Here is an 11,063-nt window from a genome sequence, read left to right on the forward strand (position 1 = left end):
CCCGGATTCCGGGCCCCGGACCCGCACCTCGGAAGCGCGCGGGGGCCGCACGGGCCGGGCAGGGCCCGGCCGCCGCCGCCGCCGCCGCAGTGAGCACACGCCGGCGCTCACGCAGGCAGTAAAATCCATCAAAGCCCCGCGCCCGGCTCCGAGCACAGCCGCCGGGCTCCGCTCGCCCGGCGGGGCTCCCCGCGCGCCCCTCCCCGGAGCTTGCCCACCCTCCAGTGCCAGCTGCAATCCTGCGGCACCGGACGGGGAGGGGAGGAGGCCGCCGCGGAAGAGCCGCCGTCGTCGGCTCTCCTCCCTCGGCCCCAGCGGCGGCGGAGGGCAGCGCCCAGAGCTGCTACGCCGAAAAGGGCAAAAGCGAGCCGGCCCCCGCCTCCGGCCCCCCGCCCCGGCGCTCGGGCCTCTTTCCACCGCTAGGATCCAGGGCCCCTGCCTCCCCGTCGCCATAAAAGGAGGGGGAGTGAGTCTCTGGTGAGAGGTGGGGCGGGTTTAGGGGCGCGTCTGGGGCACTCACCTGGCGGCTGCCACGCGCCCCCGCCCAGAATCCGATGCCTGGGGCGCCTGAATGAGGAACCTCCACCCGCATTCCGAGATGGGAGAGCGCCCAGGTCGGAGGAGGGGGCTGCAGCGTGCCTGGTCCCCACCCTGGGACCCCGCGTCCCCACTCCCTCGTGGAAGGCTGGGCTGCGGCCTGAGCCGGGAACTCGAGGGGGCGGAAGGGAAGGAGGAGAAAGGATCCGCTCGGGGAGGAACCCCCGGAGTCTGAGCCTCCCACGCCGGGATCCGCTGGGCGTACAGAGCGCCACCTCCGGCCGAGGCGCGGCACAGAGCGCGATGCCGGGACCGGCGCGCGGGAGGCCCAGGCCTGAGCGGGCTGCGCCGTTCCCCTGCCGCCGAAGGGCAGGTGCGCCCGAGCTGGGCAGGTTCCGCGCGCCTGCACCAGGTGGGATCGTCCCCCCGGCTGGTCTCTCGAGGGGGCAGCCGAGCCTGGAACCCGGCCTAGGACGGAAGGCGGGCCTCGCCACCCCAACGCTAGACGGCGAGGCCCCCTGAGGGTTAGGGGACTCCCCGGTGGGTGGGTGGGTGGCCGCCTGGAATTACCCCCGCCCCAGGCCTCCGCCCCCATCTGCCCCATCCTGTGGATTAGGCCCGCGCCCCGCCTCGGCCGCCCTCCCGCCAGACAAAGGCAGTAAAGGCGAAGCCTGCGGGCGGTCTTTCATGGAACGGCGGGCTCCGGCATTTCAAAGGCCAAGTCGGGAAGGCGCTTCGGGGGGCGCTCGCCTTTCCCCCCCAGATACCTCGGGGTGAGGGTGAGGAGGGTGGAGGCAGGACCTCTTCTGCCCTTCCCCGAGGGCCCGGGTCTACCAGCGCCCTTCCACGTGCCTTCACACACCTGCAGCCTCCCCGGTGCCCCTGCCTTTCCCCTGGCGGCAGCCCCTCGCAGGGACCCCGCCACCAACCCCGCTCTCCAGGTGGTCAGGATGGAGAAAGCCCGAGGTAGAACCAGGGAAAACTTGGAAACGTTTAGAAGCACGTGAGGGCCAGTCCTTGTCCGTCCAGCTGGAACCTTCGATGGCTCCGAGGGGGGGACCACTGGCAGGCATGGAGAGGGCAGCCGAACAGGCACCCCCAAGGACTCAGGCTGGACCGGGTCTGAGCCATCGCCTACGCGCCTCCCGAACTGACCGCATCACGTCCTCTCGAGCCTGGGATTCCTCTCCGGCAGAGGGGCCCGAGGACAGCCCCTCGGGGCTAAAGGGCTGGGTCCGGTCGTGGGCGCGGGAATAGAGGAGGAACTCCGCCGCCTGTGCGGGGGCTGAGGTGGGGGCCTCCCTCCGCGCCCCTCCCTGGCGGCACTTCAGGGGTGCCCAGTTGGAGTTGGCGGCCAGCATGGCGGCCACGGGGGCGCTTTCGATAGGAGTTGCAGGCCAGCCCCAGGGCGGAGAGCAAGGGCGAGGCCGGGGTGCATCCCGCCCCCGGACTGGAGAGCTTTTGGGGGCGCGGCGCAGGCGTCCCTATAATCGCCGGCGGCTATTAAAAATAAAAACCTCAGCGAGTCGTCATAGCGACCAGACAACAGCCGCTGCGGGAGGGCGGCAAAAACCGTGCCACCGGCGCCTCTGGGGGAGATTCGGGGCACGCCGCGCGTTCCAGCCGGGGCGGGGCTACGACCCCAGCCCCACGGGCCCCGCCCTCCCCCACCCCCGAAAAAACTGGCAGAAACAGAGCCAGGGGCCCGGCTTCCAAGAATGCGACGTAGAGATACAACTGACTTGACCAAGAGGTCAGCAACTTGGGTGAGAACCCACGCGACGCGCTCCCTCCTCCCCGGCCCGTGCCGCGCGGCGCCCCGCCCACTCAGGTCCCAAGCGTCTCCCTTTCGGCCCGCGGAGAGGGGGGGAGGGGGGGGCACTGGGTGAGCAGGTGGGCTTCGGGGGCTCACCCCGGACAGGGAGCCGAAAGTCCGGAGGCCAGGCGCGTGGGGGGGCTGCTGCACCTGCCCGGTGCGCCGGGTCCGCGCTCCTTGCGGATCAGGCGTGGTCACGTGCTTCTTTCTGCCCCGGATCGAGTTTCCCTTCCAGCCGCTATTAGGCGGTTCACACGGTTCATTGCAAATATTTGATAATGAGGCTAAATATACATCGGAATCGGAGGAGGCGTGGGCGGCCGTGCGGAGAGCGTGGGCGCGGCGTTCCCGGCTGGGCGGGCATCCCCACCCAGGCCCTGCGGAGGCGCCGGACCCCGGGACGGGCACCAGGCTGTGTGCTACAGGGAGACCCGCCCCGCGCGCCGCCCCCGGGCCATTCCGGCCCCAGGCTCGGTCACTGTCCCCAGAGGCCAGCTAGAGGGCCCCTGGCGGAAGGAGGGGGCGCCGCAGGGATCTCCAGGGTGGGGAGGTGCTGGCGGAAGGTGAAGGTGCACCTGGCCGCTGGGATGTCCGGTCGCCCCCGGAGCGGGTGCTTCCGGGCTATCTCGGGCGTCTCCGGCGCGCCCCGACGTGCCTGCAGGCCCATAATTAGAGTGAGTCAGGTGCTCTAAATAGGCGGAGAGAGGGGGTGCCGTGCAGCTGGGGTGACTGGTTGGGCGACAGCCACTGGTGCCTCACCATACAGCCCATGATCCCGCAGCAGGGAGGAATGGGAAGGACCTTGGCCGTTCCTCGGAGCAAAGTAGGGGCCAGAGGGGCACCCGCTTCATTAGGCACCCGGTGAGCTGCGCAGCCTGCGTGTCACCCTAACCCCAGCTCACCTCATTCCCTCTCCGCCCGCCGCCAGTGCCTGCCTGGGGCCTGGCGCCAGCTGACAAGCCGCCACTGCTAGGATTGCTGTTACTTCCCGGTGGGAGTCACGACGAACATCCACTGAGCACCTGGGTCCCTGTGTGACTTCATTTCCCTCACACGGACACAGACGAGAGCAGGTCTGTCCCACCTCTCCCCACTTTACAGATGGGAGCACTGAGGCCCGGAAGCCAGACCCTTGGCCCGCAGGGCCGGAGCTGAGGCGTGGCGGCTCCGCCCCAGGCAGGGGGCTCTGATGGCATGGGCTCCTCGGCGCACGCCGAGCTGCTCAGGTGGCAGCTGACCCACGGGTCACAGACAGGACGGTGACGGATGCTGCGGCCGCCAGCGGTATATATAGGCAGCAAGACTGGAGTCCGTGTCCACTTGGCCCCCGCGCACGGGGGCAAGGAGGGGCTGGCTGCCCGCCGCCCCCCCCGTGCTGGGCCTCGGTGATGTGTCTGTCCTCACGCTGCCGTGTCTCCGCTCTCTCGTGCGGGAAAGGGGGCCGGGAGTGAGCGTCCGCCCCCGCCCCACCAGGGAGAAGCAGTCTGCGCGCGCGCTCGCGCGCACGCACACGCACACGCACGCGCAGCACGCACAGCTGCCCGGCGGCGGTGCCCCAGCTCCAGGAGCCAGACCAGATTTCAGAACAATTTGTAATGACGAGACACGACTCGCTTTATCTCTGGGCAAGGCTCTCTCGGCTCAGGGCAGCTGATCCAAAGGCCGAGCGGGCACGGGCACGGCTCCTTGAAGATCAAGAGGGCCCGTGCAGGCGTTAATGAGGTTATTACCTCGGCCGCCCCAGGCCTTTCCACGCAGCCTCCCCAGAAAGGGTGATAAACCTGTCGGCAGGCCGGCAGGGCATTCCCAGTGTTGTTTTTTACTCCCTGTTAAATGCTTTTATTTCCCTTTTTAAATTCACAGACAGAAACGGACTTTGAAACAGCTGTGAGCCCGCAGTCATCTTGCGAGTATGCTGTGCGTGAAGACCCACGTTAAGGGACGCTTGGCAGCTTGCAGGCTAGACTGTGTGGTTCGGGAGCCACCAGCCACCCTGTGGCCGCTGGCGTGTGAACCGTGGCTGCTTCACCCACAGATACGCCGGACACGCACGGCCTCCGTGGCCGAGAGGGCTTCGTGTGCAGGCAAAGGGTGTGACATTTCTCATTGCCAATTTTGAAATTAGTTCCATGTTGAGATGATAGCATTTTCGATGTATTGCTTAAATAAATTCTATTACTGCAATTAGTTTCACCTGTTTTTCCTTTGTTTGACGCGGTCACTATAGAACATTTGAAATGTCCTAAAACGATACGTCCATTGGGCAAAGCTCGTCTAGACACATGCAGTTCAAACCTGCAGTGCAGAGCCAGCCAGGTGAGTGCTGGCGGGCCGCCTCCAGCCTTGAAGCCAGCAGAGGTCTGGACCCTCAGACACCCCAAGACCAGCGGAGCCAGGGGACGGGGACACCCCCGCTGGCCTCACCGGCTGTGTGATCTTGAGCAAAGTGTTGGGCATCTGGGAGCCTCGGTTTTCTCCTCTGGATAATGGCCAGCATAGACGGTTGCTTTAAGGAATACTCATTCCCCCCATTCGACAAATACTCACGTACTCCAGTCTGTGGAGCACTAGGGGCGCAAACCGAAAACAAAGCTCTCCTGGAACTCGGGGTCTCCGGATAAGCAAGTGACAAATAAGCATGTAGTGTTTCAGGTAACGTGTTTCGGGAGTGGTCAGTAAGGTCTGTTGGAGAGGAAGCCAACCGGCCATCTAGAAAGTCTGGATCCAGTATTATAGGCAGAAACAACAATAGCACGTGCAAAGGCCCCGGGGCAGGAACTGGCTTGGCTTCCTCAAGGAATAACAAGGGGCATGGGATGGTGGGAGAAGGTGAGCTGGGGGAGGCAGGCAGTGGGGCAGGTCACACAGGCCTTGAGACCAAAGTAAGGCATCTGGACTTTACTCGAGGGGTATGGAAGGCATTAGAGAGTGTGGGCAGGGAACACAAAATGTGGCAGCCTAGACGGGGAGTTTAGCTGCCAGCCTCCCCGGCCAAAGCAGCAACCCCTGTTCCCCTCGCTTGCCTCCTGGGGTCTTCAGGACTTGTGGCCAAGTCCCTGTGTTCTGGGTGTGAATTCCAAGGAGATGGGGCTGGCCACCCGGTCTGAACCCAGAGCCATCCCCCACCTCTTTCCCCAGGCACTGCCCACGGGCCCTGTCCCTCTCGGGTCTGTGACCGTGGACGGGGCGGGAAAGGCCTGCAGCAGCCCTCGGCCATCAGACAGACAGGACTCACCCCTGCCGGGCAGAGGTCAGAGCTAGCGGCTGGACCCTGGGACGGCTGGGGATATAGTGCAGGGATGGCCTGCCAGGCCTCCCTGAGAGAGGACAGTGAGGTCCCACCCTCCAGAGACATGGGCCCGCCAGACGGAAAAGCCTCCCGACGTCAGAGAGGCCTGCACCTCCCTGGATGGGAGCACAAATCAGACCAGAGCTGTGGGGTCATCTCGGGGGGCCTCCCTCACCAGGGGGAGAAAGGTGCTCAAGCGGCCCGTAGAAGCCGGGCCAAGGGGCTAAAGGTGCATGCAGGAAGCACAGAGACTTCTAGAAGGAAGAGGCAAATGGGTCATGGAGCTACCATAATCAGAACAGGGAGGCTCTCGTGTGACAAACGGCCCGGAACCACAGAGCCCAGAAAAGAGTCTGTCCCAGAGGAAAAGCCGTGAGAGGTACCGGCCTGTTTATTCCATAGGACAGTCTGGAAGAGTGACCTGCTGAAACCACACTTTACCCCCAGCGCTAAATGCACTTCAGGGGGATCCGGCAACGGTTCAGTGAATGTTCTGGAACACGCGTGGGGCGGGTGCGTCTCTGCACGGGGGAAGCTCGCACCGCCGCCTGCCGCGCTCCTGCCAACGTGCGTGCTCTTGGCCAGCCTCGCGGGAGCAAGCAGGCCCCTCCGGGCGGAGAGCGCTGCCCAGGCCCCCGAGGCAGGTGGCCCTGGGGACAGCAGCCGAGAGCGTCCGGACGGCTCCACCAAAACCCGGGCAGCCAGGGACGCCACCAGGACCAGGGAGAAAGGGACGGTCGTGCTGATGCCGCGCGCCTTGGGACCTGGGGCGAAAGGTCACGATGCCCGCGGCTTGCTTCCAGCGGCCGGGGTCCGGGTGTGAAGGTGACCGGTGGGTCGACAGCGGCCAGCGACACACAGGTGACTGCGGCTTCGCAGAGCCAGCGAAGAGGGGGCGCGGGAGGCGGGTGAGCCGAGGTTCGCTGTCGGTTCTCACGCCTGTTCTAGAAGGCCGACAGCGCTCAAATACAAGGCTGTGGGGGAACGCTGGTTGCCGTTTCCCAGTTTTCCCACGGTTTGCCGAAGTTCCGGAAGACAGGGAGCTTTCTCCGGAAGACAGCACGGACCGCAGATCACTGTGGGCAGCAGGGCCACCGCTCACAGTGTTCAGGTTCAGCAAAGCCCCGCATAGAAATTTGAAACAGAGTGAACACTTGAAACCCCGAACACAACCGCTGTCTGTTACGATCGAGTGCCCGGCCTCCCCGTGTATCGATCCGCGTAGGAAAAGCGTGTGGTGGTCACAGCCGTCTACCTGCCGGGTCTCCTTCGCGGGTCCCTCCTCGGGAAAGCACGGGCTGACACACACAGGGCAAGCGAGCCCTGGGGGCACCCGGCCACAAGGCCGGCGGACGGGCCCGCGGACAGGGGAGGGGCCGCAGCGACGCTGACAGCGACTTGGCACCTCGAGCCCTGGCCGTGACCCAACCCTGCAGCCCCGCGTCTGGGCGCCTGGCCTAAGGAAATGGCCCAACCACAGAGCGGCCGCGTGCGCGGGGGGCTCCCGGGGGGGGGCGGGCGCGACCGGTCCCACAAACACTGGAAACAACCTAAAATCCCAGGTGTGAGAGGCCTTGTTTTCCTGACCCTCTGGTTGGAAACTGTCCATCCCCGGGACGGCGGCGAAGACAGCTCCCCGAAGTGGAAACCACGGAGACGGGACGCTGTCCACGGCGGGGTCAGAGCATCCGCCTCTGGTCTGGCTTCTTTCCGCCCAGCGTCCAGGTGGCGTGGGGTGCGGGTGTCACTGGTGTGAGAGGTATACAGTCCCGACTGTTTCGGAAGAGACACCCAGGCTCTAAAGAGGGCAGCACTCCCCCCTGCCCCGCCTCCCCCCCCCCCACACTGCAGGGATGGTGGCCCTTTTAGAGCAGGGACACTGACCGGCGGGGGGTGGGGACACGACGCTCCGAAGGGCCACGCTGCCTGCGGCCCTCCTTGGGTGGTCCTCAGCCCTCCAGGCGTCCTTCACCCCACCCTGCACCAGGCCGGCCTGGGAGGGGCCGCCCCTGACCCCTGCCGGCTGGTGCCCACTCCCCCGGGGAGGGGGCGCCAGAGCTCAGGGCTCACACCTGTGCTCTGAGTGCCCCCCGGCAGTGTGCTTCCTCCCTGGGGACAAGGGCTGTGGGCCCAGCAGAGGGAGAGCTTGACACCCCTCCCCGTCTGTGACTGCCGGGGAAGCTATTTTCATCTGTGGCTGTTTTTCTCGACAGGAGAGAGCAAAGTACGGAGGATAATCTTATCCTTGTCCTGCGGTGACCCTTGGGAGACCTGGGGTGGGGGGAGGCCTGGCGACCTCTGCGGCCCAGGCTCCCCTCTGGGGGGACAAGGGGAGCGGCGTGTGGGTCCCCCGGCTTCCTGAGCTCCTACTATGCGCCTGCCGGCGGGACGTCGGAAGGACAGGAGAGAGACCAGGCCCGAGGCCCAGGGGAGCCAGCCCGGGGCTGAGGATGGCTTCACCACCAGCTGGCTGTGCAGCCTGCAACAAGACGCTTCGCCTCTCTGAGCGCCTGTGGTCTCAGGTGACGGGGGTGATGCCTGGGAAGCAGTCAGCACAGAGCCGGCAAGCATCTCACTGCCGGGGTGCGGAGAGGGCCGCGTGCGGTGACGCGGGCACAGACCTTATGCCCGGCGCTCAGCTCGGGGCGTTTCCGCCTGCAGCTCAGAGCTCCCCGCCGCCCCCCCCCCCTCAGCCACAGGAGCCCTGGGTGGGGGAGCACAGGCAGCGTGGCCCCACACGTGCGGGCGAGGGGTCCCTCCGCACCCCACGTCACCAGCTCCAGGCTCCCCGGGACAGTGCCGCGCTCCGCCCTTCAAGCCTTCGCGTGCAGCTAAGATCACAGCGTGTGCCCTGTGAACGCAAAACAGGGCCACCCAGCCCCTACGGCCCAAACTCTGGTCTACACTAGGGTTATCTCTGGATCCCCTGAAGCTGACATTCTGGAAATGTTTTATCAGAGACAACCTCTCTGTCTCTAAGACAGACGCCCTGAGACGCGTTCCTTCCACAGCAGACATTTACCGCGCACCTGCTATGTGTGATGCGTGAGGAGCACCATCCCTGCCCTCACAGAGTTGACCTCCCGGAAGGTGGAGACGGACAACACGGAGGAAGGGGTTTACCTGCCTGCTGATGGCCTTGGCCAGAAGCTCTCAGCCTCAGGGTGGGGGCACTCGACCCAACCTGGCTTGCGCAGCGGGCAGCCTTCAGCAGAGGTCTGGTCGAGGACGCGGCTCTGTGTGTTAGCGGCCCTCTCTCCCTCGGCGTCTTCCTTCAGCTGAGGCCTCACGGTGACGAGACGACTGCCACAAGCAGCTGGGGCTCCCTCGTTCACACTGAGCAAGCTCCGTCTCAGAGCACCGCCCTTGCCCCGAAATGGTGCGACGGCGTTGTGTCCCGTGCTCCACTCGCCCCTCTGCCAAGACCTCGAACCCAGAGCTCCCTCCTGAGCCCCAGACTCCACTCAGCACCTGTGCCTGGGTGTCCGACAGACAAGTCTAACTTAACACGGCCGAGACCAGCCCCTGGCTCTGCTGCGAGCTCTGTCCCCGGGGACACCATCCTTCTGGCCGCTCAGACCACAGCCTGCGAGCCAACCCTGAAGCCCTCTGCCTGTACGTCCGTGTGTCAGGAAAGACTGTTGACTCGGCCCTCAAAATGTCTCTGAAACCTGACCAGTGCCTCCCCGAGGTCACCTCCTGGCCCCAGCCCCCACCTTCCCACAGGAAAACTGTCCCGTGGTCCCAGGCACGCCCCCCACCCCAGCCAGGGCATCTCCACTCTGCTGCTAGAGTGACCCCCTCAGACGCGTCAGCCTGCCCTCGGCCCCAGCCTCGTCCCGGGGGCTCCAGGGGAAATTAAGTGTGCATTGGGCTCTGGCGGGAATAAAGTGCGTGGCCCCTACTGCCCGTGCCCACTGCTGCCGCCGAACCCGCCTCGCTGAGCCTTGGGCCCTCCCCTGAGTTACAGAGCCTTGTCCCGACAGATAACAGGTTATAAATAATCCTCTCCTCGCCGTGCAGGCTCCCACTGGCAAAGCTGGTGTGTGGGCAGGAAGCAGCCACCCGGGACCTGCCCGGGCCAGGGGCCCACAGCCCCCCACACCCCCACGAGGTCCCGCAGTTGGGACCACCCAGCTGTCACCTTTCCAAGCGGCTGGTGCGGCCGGGCCGAGAGGCCCCCAAGTGTCCGTGAGGGTCTCTCAAGGACTATTGAGGACTGTGGGGTCTGGGGCGAGGGCAGCTCAGCACCTGGAAAACCCAGGTCCAAATCCACGCTCTTTCTAGCATGTTCTGTGGGTAAGTCATGGAGCCACTCTGGGCCTCGGCTTCTCGGGAGTCATAACAAGTCCCAAACCAGGAGGTTAGAACCACAAGGACCACGCACCCCACTGTCTCCGTGGGCCGGGCACCCGGGGCTAAACCAGCTGGACGGCTCTGGGCACTTTGGTCCTTGCTCAGGCCGCATGTGTCCTCACGACCCGGCGCCCGGCTTCCCCCCACGGGGGGACCCCCCCCAGAGAAAGCGTCCTCAGCACCCCGTCCTCCACAGTACCCTCTGGGTGACCCACGTGGGTGGGGGGACCCCAGGGCGCCCTGGGCTTAAGGGTGGTTTCCAGGGCTAGGCAAGCTCCCGCCACAGGCGCGTGGGGGCTCTTGGACCACGCACCCCTTGCCTCCCAGGAGAAGTTCGGGGGCCTCTCAACCAACTCAGCCTCCAGAGAACGGGCCCCTGGGTCTTCCAGACTCAGCGGGAAGCAGTGAACAGGGCCCAGCCAGGCGGGCGGGCTGGTGCCTTGTTTAGCAAACGGGGTGCATCCCTTCTGGTGGTGGCTGTGCCTGGGGGCATGGCTTAGCACTTTCCGGAAGGGTCCCCCAAAACATCCACCCACTCAGCTCCCAGGATCCCCCCGGCCCCCCTGGACGCTGCCCGTGTCTGACAGGAGGCTGAATAAAGCCAGGCTCCCCAAGGGCACCCCTGGGTCCAGGAGCAGAGGAGGAATCCCAGAAGGCTTCCAGGAGGAGGCACCTGAGCAGAGCCTAGGGCAGCAGCCAGCAGCCAGCAGCAGAGCTGCCCAGGCCGGGGATTCTCCTTCCAGCCGGGCCCCACCCACCTTATCTCCTCTCCAGGGAGCGATCCCAGGGGCCTTCCCGGGAGGGCAGCTGGGCCGCTCCCCTCCCCAGCCCGGCTGCAGTGCTGAGTCAATCGTCTGGAATGCACTTCCAATTCCCCCACCACCCCTCCCCCCTCCTCACGGTCCCCATCCTCCTCCTGCCCGTCCTGCGCCTCCAGTGCCAACCCATCCCTTCCTGACCCAGCCGCACCATTCCGGCCACCAGGCCGCGAGGATGAAGGATGCGCCAGGGACTCCCCAGGGCTCCCTGTCACCCTGGAGGCCAGGGCAGGAAGGAGGAGGTGCC

General features: G+C 65.7%; 1 protein-coding gene and 1 long non-coding RNA gene across 3 annotated transcripts in view; one reads left to right on the forward strand and one right to left on the reverse strand.

The window, feature by feature from the left end:
• PDGFA (platelet derived growth factor subunit A) overlaps positions 1-647 on the reverse strand; it is a 25,171-nt gene extending 24,524 nt beyond the window's left edge. Inside the window, exon 1 of one of the 2 annotated variants that reach the window (XM_040455666.1) lies at positions 521-647. The gene's annotated coding sequence lies outside the window, so the exon portion shown is untranslated. Of the gene's footprint in view, positions 1-27; positions 105-520 lie in introns of those variants that run through there. The other variant, XM_040455667.1, reaches the window with a different exon arrangement.
• Positions 648-721: 74 nt separating this feature from the next.
• On the forward strand, positions 722-4,537 carry LOC121017468 (uncharacterized). The gene is made up of 2 exons (XR_005784767.1): positions 722-3,426; positions 4,221-4,537. It is a non-coding gene; the product is annotated as an uncharacterized LOC121017468 (long non-coding RNA).
• Positions 4,538-11,063: the final 6,526 nt, after the last annotated feature.

Source organism: Herpailurus yagouaroundi, unplaced genomic scaffold, assembly GCF_014898765.1.
Source record: "Herpailurus yagouaroundi ecotype Mexico unplaced genomic scaffold, PumYag 216, whole genome shotgun sequence".
Classification (NCBI taxonomy): Eukaryota; Metazoa; Chordata; class Mammalia; order Carnivora; family Felidae; genus Herpailurus; species Herpailurus yagouaroundi.